Source organism: Sinohyriopsis cumingii, unplaced genomic scaffold (assembly GCF_028554795.1).
Source record: "Sinohyriopsis cumingii isolate HCF-2022 unplaced genomic scaffold, ASM2855479v2 utg001747l, whole genome shotgun sequence".
NCBI classification, from domain to species: Eukaryota; Metazoa; Mollusca; class Bivalvia; order Unionida; family Unionidae; genus Sinohyriopsis; species Sinohyriopsis cumingii.
In genome coordinates this window covers 378403-390916 of record NW_028316043.1, presented here as the reverse complement: position 1 = coordinate 390916, position 12514 = coordinate 378403, and the positions used below count along the sequence as shown (strand labels likewise).

Here is a 12514-nt window from a genome sequence, read left to right as displayed (position 1 = left end):
TCTACAAAACCAGCAGAGTCAAGCAGTTGCTTCAAGGATAAGCAGATGGAAAATCCATCATTAGCTTAATGGATCAAGACATGTAGCATCTTAAATGTTATATCACAAAATATTTATGAACCGTAAAATAAATGCAGTGTATTTGAGGATTCTATCTTTTCTGCTTGTAATTAATTGTAATATCTACCATTTCTTTTTTCAGATGTGGCACTTAGCAATTACATTTTTTATAGGATTCTTCAATATCCTACTTCTGATTCAAATTTGTTATCATTTATTATTTAACCAGGTGGTGTGGAACAATAAGTTTTGTAGATATAGGTATGTGTAGCATTTTTACAGTTCTTATTGGTCAAATATTAACTCATCACAGCAATACAGAAGTAACTGTTAATCAATTGATGTAGTTTTCAGTTCTAGCATGCGTTTTAAGCCTCAAAACTGGGAGAGGGACACAATAGAATGCAGATGATACACTTAACCACTTGAATGTTCACTTCATTATATAAAGATGTTCATGATGTTAGTTTTCCTTGGTTTTCATGTGCCATCATCAAATCTATGCGCTTTGTCCAGAACTGCATTTTGGCAAGAAATATGTTTGTTAATTAGTTATCCCATGATTTGCTGGTGGAAGATAGGGCATGTGGTGATGCTCGGGATTTTAGTGTCATTTACGAAAGCCGAAAAAAATCTAATTTTCTTGCATTTTGAAGAGAAAATGTTCATTGATAAATCATTATAGCTATAAAGTGTGTTTTATTGATGTTTATATTCTTGTACCAAAATCTGAAGTTAAAGAAAAGAATAAAAAATCAAATTTAAACTTATATATTTTGTAACACACTTAAAATCTAAAACCTAAAGCATATACATCTATGATTTAAGCATATACAATTACAACTTTGATGAAACATGCAAATCAAATAACAGCAAACAATTAATAACTTACTGTAACTCCAAGCTGATGGGAAAAGCTATGCAATATGTAACAACATGCTTATAGAGAGCAACACAATGTGTGAATTACTGTCTAAAAGGGATAACAGACGCTGATATCAAACAAGCAACTTACTGATAATGGACCAAGTGTTTTGAAAGCAGAGTTGAGTGGTCTTTTGACAACGTTGTTGAAGGGAAGGGACATAAATGGAAACGTGTCTTATTTTACTGATGATGGAAAGCGTATTTGTGGATTTTGCTCCAGATGTTTGTATAAGATTGACAAAACATTCTATTATAAATACATTAGGAAATCTTACCACTCTGGTGATCTAGTGGTTAGAGCGTCCGTCTCGGAAGCAGGAGGTCGTGGTTTCGAACCCCAGCCAAATCATACCAAAGATTTACACAAATGGTACTAACAGCTGCCTCAGCTTTAAGAGGTTAGTATTAGAACTGGTCGGCCTGGTGTCAGGATAATGTGACTGGGTGGAACATCATGCTACATGTCTGCGGCATGATGCACCAGTGCTAGACATCACTATAAACTGTCACACTGCAGGCATCGAAATGATAGGAAATCTATCACAATTTCAGCTGGGTACAGAAAAGGTATTAGTCAAGAACAAGGAAGAGATCATGCAGACAGAATGCCAGATACGATGCTGCCTTACAAATCTAGAAAATTAACAATCCACAAGCAGTATATACATGAAAAACAGAAATGACGCATCATGCAGTTTGTCAGTCAACATTTTCGGACATATGGAATAAAGATTTCCATCACCTGAGGATCAAATAGGTTAGGAAAGTTTATTAGACCATGATTTAAATAACTTGACTCATGTATAATTGCCAAGGTTAAGATGTAAAATATGTGATAAAGCATCATTGCAATGACTGTAACTCTCACATATAATGTTTATGATAAGAGTATGGACCTTAATGTCCATTTGAAATCTGAAGGATATTGGCCTTAATAGCAAGTCGTTGTTTTGAAATCGCATGCAGTCTAATGTTTATAATTATTACCAAATTGTCAGGAACTTGACGCATTCTTTCAACTTCTGGTCTAACTGATACTGAAGGTAAACAGGGTAAATCAAATATTTGAATATGAAATCAATCAATGCCATCTTGAAAATATTCTTGCTACTAAATATTACAAATTAGGTTTCATAACTACACTCTTGGGTCTTCCCATTCTTCAACTATGCCCTTGTGTATGCTCATGTGTTAGTTAGACTATTAAGTATGTGTGCTGTTGAGAGGACCCTATAACCATACACAGTTTTAAAGGTCATATTTTAGAGACATTTAAAACATTTATATCAAGGTTTTAAACTTTTGAATATTAGTTCATATATAAAGTAATGATGTATTTACAAACACAATCCTTTAATGTTTGCACCCAAATACCATGCAGGTGTGAAAAATAATTACTTAACTTCACCAGATCAATAAACTTGCCGAACATTAATAACCAATTTCTGTGACACAGTGGCATTAGAAATTTATGTTAGTACACTCTGAGTCTCTACATACATCCAAGTTAGGTTTTAGTAAACATATGTGAGATATGAAATTATCACAATTTGTTATCCTTGCAGTTACAAAATATAAATACTAATTGTATTTGCGATTAATGATAATGATGTATCTCATAAATACAGTATTCATTATGTTTTGTGTCCAATACACCACTCTGAGTATGGTGAAACTTTCTCGTCTTCTTTCAAAAATTCAAAAAAAGATGTTTTAAGTTTATGACAAATTAATGTCCATTTTTTCTTAAAATGTACCGTCTTTATATTAGGAAAAAATAACAGTAATAATAATAATAATAATAATAATAATAATAGTAATAATAATAATAACTTCATTATATTTAATTGCTTCTTGTAATTATCATCATAACAACTGTAACTATCATTATCATGATATATATCATTTTTTTTAGCTGACAAAATGGAATTTTGGTTGTACTTATTATGCTGATCATCAGTTGTTAATGATGTGAGAAGCTCACTTTTCAGTAAACGTTCATGCTGTTGAATTTTAGTTTCATTCATTTTGTTTCCTTTGTCAATTCTTTGCATTTTGATATTCTGGATGTCATTTTCAAAGTGGGTCACTTCTAATTAAGAAGTCTAACACAGATAATACCTTGCTTCTTAAGAGTTAAGCGATCACCATAATTTTATATTTGTTTAAAACTGTAAGTGCCTTAGTAGAAATCTCATGAGATCCCCGATCCTTGTATCTGTACATGGGCCTTACATCATACACTTGGAGCAGGGGACTCTCCCTTATGTCCAGTATCAATATCTCTAAACCATAACCATGCATGCATACCCTGACTGGATTTGAAAAAACAAATAGATGCAATGTTGGGCACTGGATCAGACTATATTTATGGAGGTGGATAAGTATGACCTAATTCAAGTTTATATGTATTTCACACCTAATCTCTGATTTCAGATCAATTCATTCTCCAAATGTAGTACTTTTGTTCACACTGAATGGGAGTTATAGAAGACAAGAGATCAAGGCAAAAGAATGAGCTTGAAGAGATTAATGTATGTTCATAATGAGAGGCAGATGTAAGTATAGTTTGGGTAATAGTTTCTTAGAATACTTATCACCTGCAGCATTCAGATTTTATAGGATAATATTTTTTTCTTTATAGATATCTGAGAATGGAAACTCGATAAAACTTGTCTATTTATTGCAATTTTCTACCTGACAGTTATATATAGCATTCCAATTATATTATCTATAGTAATCACTCTAAAGATAAAATCGGGTGTTTCAAATTATTGAAGATCATTGATTCAGATATTGAGAGTATATGGTTAGAATACTTGTATGAGGTGTGCATGGTGGATCAAAATAGTATTAACAAAATGTCCATGCTAGTGTCTGCAATGTTTTCAAATCAAGTATTTCATCTTTTCAGAAAACTAATGAGGAAAACACTGTATTAGTGGAGACAATGTCTCTATATGTAGGCCATATGTTGAAAAGAGATCGATGGAAGAGTAGAACAGAATTTATATGAAACTCAAACAGTATCCTAATGAAATAATTACCTCAATATCTGCCTTATATGGAAGAACTACAACAAATAACTGAATGAGATGCTACCGTCGTTTTAATTATATTACATGAGAATGAAATTGTGCCTTACGTTACTGTTGAAATTATTTATATTTTTTTATGATGATTAAAATGTGGTATACTTCAATATACTGGATATATTGTAGCACCTTCCGCTATTCCAACAAGAATGTATTACTGGCCATAATATTAAAACAGGCTTGATGATGACAGCTTCAGAACAATGCAGTTACCTTGGAAAAGCATTATCAAAAAGGGATTTCAAGTTTAACAATGTAGAGATGCTACATTAGCAAGTAATATTATGGCATAGGAGAGCAATGTAGTATTGTTACTACATCAGGTTTAGAAATCACAAAACCAGTGCCTAGAAATAGGGTATTGTTACTACATGGGTTTGGGGGAAGAGCTATGTAGTATTGCTACTACATCTGGCTTTGGAGATCATAAAATTAGTGACTGGAAATATGGCATTGTTACTACATGTGTTTGTGGGATAGCTAAGTAGTATTGTTACTACATCAGAATTTGAAGAAAACAAATCAGTTCCTAGAAATAGGGTATTGTTACTAGATGAATTTGGTGGAGAGCTATGTAGCATTGTTACTACACCAGGTATTAAAGAAAACAAATCAGTGCATAGAATTAGGGTATTGTTACTATTTCGGTTTGGTGGAGAGCTTTGTATTATTGTTACTACATCAGGTTTTAGAGATCACAAAATCAGTGGTGGGAAATAGGGTATTGTTAACACATATGTTTGGGAAATAACCATGTAGTATTGTTACTAGTACGTTTACTAGCAAAACATGATTCACTTTACAGCTTCTTGTGCTTCTTTTTATTAAACTTGATATTGTGTGTATAAATTTTAAAATCCCTTTAAAAAGGACAAGCAAGCAATTCCTTTTTTATTTTGACAGCCATTAAATATGAAAACAAATGTCTTTACATTACAATATACATTTTGAGAGCAATATGTCTCTGTATAAGAACGGTATTCATCTTTCATAAAAAGAGTTCCAAAGGTCAGTAAATCCTGTTAGAAAATATTTGAAAGGACGACTAATCTACGTTTTATTAAACGAACAAACACAGGGCCTGAGAGAAGATCTTTAATTTGATAATATCAAATTTATAATAATGAAAGATATTGTTCAAAATATGTCCTAATTCGGCAAAACTATAAAATATAACATTGATGTCAAAACAAGGATGCAGAAGTTGATCTTCTATATTCAGCACATTTTGTAGTACCCGCAAAAAGACGTTTCGCCGTTAAAAGCTGGTGGCACACATACATATGGTCTAACTAACACATCTCTTGCCCTTGGGGAGATTGTTAAATTGTCCACATCTGTTTAATTGTTGTAAATTGGTTGACAGTCTCAGATCTTACTCTTCAGATCAGACATTCAACTGAAATGTGAATACAAAAATATGTCTCATATTGCAGCTTCGTACAGTGATAAACGGGAACATATCTTTCTGTTTGATACCATTAATATCAAGCTGGTTGGCAAATACACAAATCGAGGCATAAAATTCACTATCAACGACATATTCAAAATAGTGCTGCGTTTATATTAAGAAGTATGAAATATGTACAAGACTATTATAAAATGAAAAACACTCGACGAATAGTATTTAATACAAGTTTAATGTACTTGAGCAATACATGTTTCTGTTTTGGTCTAAACAGGGGGACGTACAGACATCGAAAAGAGACCAAATCCTTTAATGGATCACCTAAAGACTCATACAAATCAAAAATTAATATAAACATTAGCTACATTTGTATATACATTTTTGAAATACTACACCTTGTTAATTATACTTTATATGCTATGAACAATAACATCACAATCATTACATTCGTTAGCATGTTCTTTATTCCATTGTCAGCTTAAAATGTTAGTGCAACAAATGAACTCAATTTTAATATCTTGAAATCAGATCAGATTAACTGATTTGTGGTTGATTATTTTAATCAGCTGCTGACTGTGGTAGTTTCAATGACCTTTTTTATATTTATAAACACATTTAATTTTGAAACCAATGGTCCATAGGTAGATAATTTACATATATTGGACACCATCAAATTAGATTAAATTATTAAATAAAAATACGTATGCAAGTAATTAAATACAAAATGCACACTCTAAAAGATTCTATTCGAAAATTCTTTATCCGCTGGTACACACGCTTATCTCCAACAGGTAAGTTATAAAAGAAAGTAAAAGTTAAAATAAGTGAGTTTTATGTATATAGGTAATCAAATAAAAATGTAGCAAGTGCAACATTAAGGTAATGATGCACTGCCCAGTGTAATCCGAAATAAAATATACACACACACACACACACACATATATATATATATATATATATATATATATATATATATATATATATATATATATATATATATATATATATATATATATATATATATATATATCCTGATATTGCTTTTTTATTTTAAAATTAAAATTTTTTGTTTGTTTAGGTATTTATTATGAATCATCTATGGTCTGTTCACAATAGCAGCCTATTAATGTCATTTAGTAAAACCTTGTTTGTGTTTTTCGTATTTATAAAATTTAAGTCGTACCATTTTGTTTGTACCATTTAATCTATACCAATTTGTCCGATACCATTTTGAATTTGTCCGTATCATTTTGTCCGCTACCATTTTGTCCTAGTACCATATGTGTGTGTGTGTGTGTGTGTGTGTGTGTGTGTCTGTCTGTGTCTGAATGTGTAAAGGGTTAGAGTTAGGGTTATTCATATGTGTGTGTGTGTGTGTGTAAAGATTTACTATTTCGTCTGTATCCTGCATCTGATGATTTACATAATATTCCAATCTGTTTATTCAAAGTGGCTGTGTAGACCATAGTATATACATGACATATTCAGCCAAACCATCAGGCAATCTTGAACAAACATCAGATCTCGATGCTTTTCTTGCTTGTGTTTGCGGTACGTGTAAAGATTAAATTTACTCAAACGATATTGTCAAACGCAAATCACATTTTATCATTTGATTGGAAACAAGCGCTTATAAAGTCTGACAATGGATTGTGTAGTCTATTAAAATGCTACATGTGTTTCAAAACATACTCAAATAATGCCAGTTGATCACGAAATTGTCGATCGAACAAAATGAGATTTCACATGTATTAACATACTAGGTTTTGTTTAAATTGCTTCGTAATTTAAATATATTGTCTTTGAAAATTTGTTCGAATTGAACTTTCATCTCAGTGTATCATACATATCTCTGACACGGCGATTAGCCCGGTCAAAACACTTAAAAGATCTACCTTTCTGCCACATTACCTGTTAAGTCGAGGAGTAGTCTTTGCAGTTTGGCTCATTATACCAATCTGATGGGTAGTTGACATCAGCTTGAAGACCTTCAGGCTTGCACCAATAATTCGAGGTACTCTAAAATTAAATATACCATCTTTCATTCCGTGTTTCAGTAAGAAAGATTGACGCAAAGAGGTCCACAAAACACATACAACAACGACGGACAGGTATAGCGCGATTCTTTTGTTTAACCTAAGCCAGAAAGCCACTGTAAGCACTATGACACTAGCCATTCCACGATACTAATAGTTTGAAACTCACACAGAAAGGTGCGGTCCAACCTTTTACAACATTTCTGCTTAAAGGAGAAGATGTTATTCTTAAATGAGATAGTGATTGTAATACTTGTCCACATTCACATTTATTCTACATGAATCTCTAATGTAATGAATACATGAAAAGTAGAAGTTGTCCTAACTCTTATGTCACATGTTTAGGCAGGAAAAATACTGTTAAAAAGAAAAATAAGAATTTACGGTTTAAGAATCAAATCAAAAAATGATCCGAAAATAACCCACAAGTAAAATTTAAGAAATCCTAATATTGAAGTGTTATAATGAAATCAAGTTCGCATCCCGACGAAGAATCCAAGATGGAAGGCGTTAACGTATGCTGCATCCTGTATTATGTTGTGGTCTGCAGGTCCTTGTAGAAATTCAAAAAGTAACACTCCGGTGTTGGAAATCCGAATACAATTTTTAGGAAATGTCCCTGTTTAAGAATTCTGTATGAGCACACAAATATTTCCAGGGAAACGAATTAATCTTTTACAATACAAATAATCTAAAGAAAAATTAACATATAATTCGAAAACTGGCTACAACAGAAGGAAACGACATAACGTGATCATATTTACATACCAAAAAAGTCACTTAGCCCCAGTATCACATTGATAACAACCAATCATTTTACTCCGCGAAAAAGTTGTTTACTTCTCTAAAACTATTTACACGTCGAGGGTCATTTAGCCAACACAGCCTCGATCTCGGTATTAATATTCTTACAATAAAATTAAATTAAAAGAAATACTTGTTGACATGACTGTTACTAATTTTGAAATAAGGTCGGAAACTAGGTCAGCTTTATATATTTACACACATGAACAGTCAATATCAAACTATTTAGTTGAAAAAGTATCGAGTTCCAAGTCAAGTTATTGCAACATAATGAAATAAAAAAAATAAAAATATCTTAAAACTTACAGCTAAATCAGATAAAAATTAAATCAAATATGTATAACATAATAAATACTGACCCTAAAGCAGATCCAAAACAAACACCATAGGAAAGTATATAGGTTGGTAGACCCAACACGAAGTCACAAATTCAATGTTTAAATAAGGATAATTGGAATCACTTTCCCGAACTAATCCGTTGCCAGGGAACAAATTGAATATTTAATGTTTCCAATGATACGCTATAATGACCAAGTAATGTAAATGTTGTGTATATAATATGTCAATATAGCATGTAGATTGATGTGTTGACATACATTTCAAAAGACCATTCCCATAATTAACTGATCTACATACACCTACACTGCATAGCTTAAGACCAATCCCGTAATCCATAAGTCAATCTGCACTTACACTGTATAGCATTAGACCAATCCCACAATCAATTGGTCGGTCCACACCTACTTTGTCAAGCTTAAAACCAATCTCTTTCTGCATTCTTTCGCTGACAAGACACGGTACTGCTTAACAGCAAATCCAGTTTCTATTCATCATTTGACACACTACAGAGCTTAAACCAATTCTACAGCCATTGACACTTAAAGTGCACAACTTAAGATCAACTGTTTTTGTTCACTAATATTTCCACAACACAGTTAAAACACACTTATATAATGTGATTGTAGATGAGTCATAGAGTGTGCTCATTTTACAATTCTGCATGCCAAGAATAACTAAACATAGGTTTTACTTACACTTGACGAGACACCCTCTCTTGAGCAACTGATTGTATTGCAGTAGATATCCTTAGTCTCGTCGGGCTCCAGAAGGCTGTCATATATCATGCAGCCTGTAAAATTGGTAACGAAGATTAATAGGATAATGATGTTTACTATGATGACTTTGCTGGTATTGTTAGTGATTGTTACAGTGATGTAACTAATAATCAAGAACAGAAGTGGAAATATTAGTATTAACATCAGTCTCAGTAGCAGCAGGAGTAGTAAAATAGAAAAATATTAACTGATACATCAGAGGAGAAGCTTTAGTAGTAGAATGTTTTAAATGACCAGAACTATAATAATCTTCTGGAAAAAACGGAAGGGAACAATAGAAAGATGTAACTATCAAAACAACCTTTCTTGCACGAGCAGTCTGCGTCAGTGTCATTGTTGCACCATTTGTTGCTGCTGTCAACACAAAATTCACTACATTCGCAACCTCTGAAAAGGGTAAAAGGTATATTAGACTTTGAATTATGTAAATGATATATGGTCATCACGGATTTAAGCTACCGATTTACTATTAACGTAAGAATACTAATGTATATATATCTGTATATCTCGGATATATATTCAGAAACTCATCACAACGTCTTTAATTTCTCTGCTGAAAATGCAAAAAAACAACTTTAAGTATGGAAATCAGTCGAAATAGCCAACTTTGCATTGTTTCCGTTCCTCCAGAGAATCCATAAATTTAAATTATCGACGGAACAAGTACTCTTTGACAATTATTTTGTAACTTATTTGATGCTTTAGTTTCAGATTACTAAAGGTGTTTTTAAAGAAATTACCTGTCGTTTCATACATGTATTCTGCTTTTGCCAAGTGACCAAATACTTTATATCTTCAATCTATGTTCATAAAAGGAACCGTAATAACATTCTGAATACATTTTGTACCGAGATATAACCTATGGTAGGGAACGTTGGGCACGTCTATAGCAAATGTGATATATGATTGCAGTCATATAATATCTGAGTTATTTATGTACTCAGGTACACACTGAGATGGAGTGATTACGATACTACATATAAAGTATATGCCATTACCCTTCCGGACAATCAGACAGTACATTCGATATGACGAGGGCAACTACGAAGACTGCAGCTAAACCAAACGACTTCATTTCCTAGAACAGAGAATGCGACACTGATATAAATGTATAAATTTTGATTTTGTAAATTTCTAGTTTAGATAGCCACATTATATCTGTCACATCACCAAGCAGCTTCAACACGAAAATACTCCAAGTAGTGATTCATATTATTTTAATAAATTGTTTATGTGTAATATTTTAGATTTTCAAACACTGTACTGAAAATAAAACGGTCATAGAACTAGATAAACCATGCGTTTGTAATATTTTATTTTAGATATTCTTCGTTAATTTGCCACATTAAGACGCTGCCTTCACGTCAAAATATGTTTACCTGTGGTAATCATATTACGAGTAAACTACCCAATCACAAAAGTGCATGACGGATGATGTACTGAAAATACAATCGAGTTTTTTATATTTCTCTGTCTATTTGGTGAGTCATATTTTGTTTAAAGTACGTTGACTACGTCTTTACAGCGAACAAGAGATAACCTTAGTCAACAACCGCAGTTCTGGAAGAGCATAACAGAAAGACCTTAATATATTCCGGGTGGTTAAGCTTCTGAATAAAATACGAATATGTTTTCACTTGAGTGAATGAATGAATATTAAATGCTTAGTAAATGGGAATTATACATAATAGTATTTTGCGATTCCTTCTTCAGTATACTTGTTTATCATGCAGAGTTTGGACGTCATGCACAATTCTCTAGTGTTTACTATTCAATAACATCATGAATATTCAATGACTGACTAATAAACTCACAATTATCGAATAAAGTAAATAAGTAAAACAACTAGTGAAATGATAAACTCTTAAACAGATCAGCTACTTCTAATCCACGTAGCAGAATGGACAGATATTACGATGAGAATACACAAGTACCAAAAAATCTCAATACAAACATAAAAAAGTTTACACGCTTTCGAAGACAAAGTCAGTTGGTCGGATAATGAAGAAGAGGTGGAAACGTACAAGGACTGTGGAGAAGGACATCTTAGTTATGGTATCTCCATTAACCATAAAAGGAAAGATAAAGTAGTTAGAAATATTTGCACAAAATCAAAGAAGAAAAGTCAACATGGATCTTTTAGCGACATAAGCCAAAGAAAAGTGGTTCGGCATAAAACAGAAAAAGTAACCTGCATAAATAAAAGATCAATAAGTATACGCGGTTACCAAAGAAACAACTCTCTAAGTTATTTTCCATTCTCTTTCCTACAAATGAGGAGTCTACAATTTCTTTACTAACCTTAATTTTAATTTTAATCAATGAAACGTAATTAACGAAGCTAAGCAACCTATTAAGTTCTTCTTCTGAATGAGACCAAATGAAGAAGAAAAAACATCACTAAACCTAGCATCGAAAAAAGGCCTTTGCAAACATCTCCTTCTATATCCTCATCATAAGCCTTTTGAGCGCCTTTAACACATATATCTTAATTCCCAAGACAAGATCAATTGTTTCGTTACAAAATGACATCGTTCTTTCCAAGACAAACTTTCAGTTACTGCAAGATGTCATCATCCATTAAAATTAGATAAGAATTCTCAAGCATCCGGTTTCTACAAGAACCTGAACTATGATATTATTCGATGAGACCATCAAGGCTATCAATATCCCATGAAAGTATTTGTACAGAAACGGTTTCTGAGCCTTGAGAGTTTAAATAAACGTCTTATGGACATTTGTATCAGGTAATAATTTGCGTGCATTCCCGACACTCGTCACATATATAAAATCAAGATATATATATATATATATATATATATATATATATATATATATATATATATATATATATATATATATATATATATATATGTGTGTGTGTGTGTGTGTGTGTGTGTGTGCGCGCGTGTGTGTGTGTGTGTGTGTAAGGATCATTATATTGAAAGATTAACATAGAGAGAGGATGAAGAAAGAGGTATTATAACCTGTCTCAATGTGTACTGTAGACGTGATCTCTGAAGCTTTTCCCAAACCAGAACTCGAACAACTGAACGTTTCGCAACTGTT

The 12514-nt window shown here is 32.3% G+C and overlaps 2 long non-coding RNA genes across 2 annotated transcripts in view; both read right to left on the bottom strand.

The window, feature by feature from the left end:
- LOC149771647 (uncharacterized) overlaps window positions 1-12514 on the bottom strand; it is a 331773-nt gene that overhangs the window by 251015 nt on the left and 68244 nt on the right. The gene's annotated exons all lie outside the window — the stretch shown is intronic.
- Window positions 5210-10519, bottom strand: LOC149771649 (uncharacterized). The gene is made up of 5 exons (XR_016418202.1): window positions 10444-10519; window positions 9747-9832; window positions 9365-9459; window positions 7402-7509; window positions 5210-5481 (listed from the first exon to the last, which is right to left on the bottom strand). It is a non-coding gene; the product is annotated as an uncharacterized LOC149771649 (long non-coding RNA).